Source organism: Capsicum annuum, chromosome 5 (assembly GCF_002878395.1).
Source record: "Capsicum annuum cultivar UCD-10X-F1 chromosome 5, UCD10Xv1.1, whole genome shotgun sequence".
Classification (NCBI taxonomy): domain Eukaryota; kingdom Viridiplantae; phylum Streptophyta; class Magnoliopsida; order Solanales; family Solanaceae; genus Capsicum; species Capsicum annuum.
In genome coordinates this window covers 193,175,964-193,178,475 of record NC_061115.1, presented here as the reverse complement: position 1 = coordinate 193,178,475, position 2,512 = coordinate 193,175,964, and the positions used below count along the sequence as shown (strand labels likewise).

Below are 2,512 nucleotides of genomic sequence, written 5' to 3'. Positions count from 1 at the left end.
ATTTTCGACTCACTAATGCACTTCTCAAGTGACCACACTTAACTAAATTCAAAACACAAGTTCACATTTCAAGTACCTACACTTAAACATTTTAAAGTCATTAACTCACTGCTCAAGTGACCACACTTCACTATATTCAAAACACAAGCCCACCTTTCAAGTAACTACACTTCAACTCACTAATGCACTTCTCAAGTGACCACACTTAGCTAAGAGCAACATCAGGTTCACCACATTTTAAGTACATATCCACCAATGCATTCCCAAGAAACACATCAAAGTTCAACTTATAACTCCGCACATATTCATGCAACTTCTGGTCTAATCAAAAATCCCTTAATTTCGTACAAACAGATATCACAACCACCATCATTCTTTTGTCAGCTCTTAACCCATCATCCACCATTTCAAAGAACAAATATATTATCAACAATTGTTGACAACCCTCAATGTGTAATAACAAAAGATTAAACTAAAACTAATTTTTACAAATCCCCTTTCTTTTTCTCTCATAAATTGATTACTTAAATTATTCCACTCATAAAGAAGAAAAGGTCAAAAGTACAATATAATAATGAAAAGAGATGCAGAGTGAAATTTGACCATCTAATCAAATCTATTTGACAGCACAAAATTACTCTAAGAACTAGTAGTAGTAAGTTTTTAGTTTCTCGTAGTCACTTTTGTACAAACGACATTCAAACCAAAAAATATCCATTCAAGTCTCTACACTTAAACCATTTTCAAGTAACTAAGTCACCAACCAAAAGACATTCAAACCAAATATACCCTTTACAGTCCCTACGCGTTACCATTTTCAAGCGACTAAGTCACCAAACAAACCACATTCAAAACAAAAAATACCCTTTAAAGTACCTTTACTTAACCATTTTCAAGTGACTAAGTCACCAACCAAACGACATTTAAACCCAAAAATCCCCTTTAAAGATCCTACGCTTAACCATTTTCACGTGACTAAGTCACCAATCAAACCACATTCAAACCAAAAAATACCCTTTAAAGTCCCTATGCATAACCATTTTCAAGCGACTAAGTCACCAAACAAACTACTTTCAAAACAAAAAAATACCCTTTAAAGTCCATACGCTTAACCATTTTCAAGCGACTAATTCACCAACCAAATGACATTCAAACCAAAAAATACCCTTTAAAAAGTCTCTACACTTAACCATTTTCTTGTAAATCTATAGTTTCCATAGTTTAGACTAAAAGGCTGTCATAATTTGAATTCAAAAGAAAGCGGTGGGAGATTGATCAAAGTTATCATGAATAATAAGGTAGTAAAGCTGTCTAAATCCAATTAAGGAAGGAAAATTAATCACCATGAGTGCAGGAATTGACAGAAGTTAAAATTGGTAACAACTAACAATTTTCAAAGAAATAAAATGCCACAAAATCACAAAGAATGGACAAATTGAAACTATGAAAGATTTTGCCAAGTTTGAAGCAATACTCATTGCAACATACCTTCAACAATTACTCTTATCACCTAAACTTTATATCAACCATCGAAAAGCATAAAAAATCATAATTCCAAACTAATCAATAATGTGAAAGAAATTCAATAATCATTTCCATGAATAGAGCAAGAACATACCTAAAACCAGATTCAAGAGAAAATAAACTGTTTAATGAGAATCGAAAAAGAAGCTATTGATCCCACCTCCTCAGTTAACTCGATCTCAGCCACGGGAAGTCACTGATGAGCCATACGAGATGCTCGTCTTTGTCAAAGCTTCTTGAAGTTGGCGGGTTCCTGCGGGTGCAACTTCCACCGACCAGTGATAGATGTGGCGGATAGTGGTCGGTGCTAGGATTGCTGACTCGATGGGAGGCGGCGCTGGTGGCTGGCCTCGCTAGCTGCATGGCTATTATGCCGCGACGATTGGTGGAAGGAGGCTCACGGTTTTCTTCATCATGTCCGGCGTTGGTTATGGCTAGCAAGGAGATGGGGATCTTCGATTGGAAGATGGTCAGAAATGGTGGTTTAGATAGGTTTGGAGAAAAAGAAGAGGGCGAAAGGAGGGGCGGCTGGTTTGGAAAATGTTTTAGATCTAGGATTTTTGTTTGTTTTTTCATAAAGAAAGGGATGGATAATTTGATCTTAGTCGTCAGATCATTTTTTGATCGATGGTTGAGATCTAAAGGTTGAGAAGTTGATTAAAATTGAAATAAAGATCACAATTTGGTCATAATTGTAATGGATCAAATAAAATTAGGCTAACATTGTAAGAAATGGAATAAATTGGGTTTAAAGGATGAATAAATTAGGCAAAGTAATTTAATTAGGTGGATATTTAAATTTTAGTAGTAGTATATTTCCTCAATCGTATAATAATATCAATGAATTTTGCAAATTAAGATAAATTTTTTATTAATTTGCTTTTAAATACAATATTATATATATATATATATATACACACACACATATATATATACATATTTATATATATACCTCGTAATACAACTCTTACGTTATTACAACTTCAAC

General features: G+C 34.0%; 1 long non-coding RNA gene across 1 annotated transcript in view; it reads right to left on the bottom strand.

Moving 5' to 3' along the window:
- Nucleotides 1-2,294, bottom strand: part of LOC107871056 — a 4,400-nt gene extending 2,106 nt beyond the window's left edge. The window contains exon 1 of the long non-coding RNA XR_001674590.2: nt 1,685-2,294. This is a non-coding gene — a long non-coding RNA (uncharacterized LOC107871056). The remainder of the gene's footprint in view (nt 1-1,684) is intronic.
- Nucleotides 2,295-2,512: the final 218 nt, after the last annotated feature.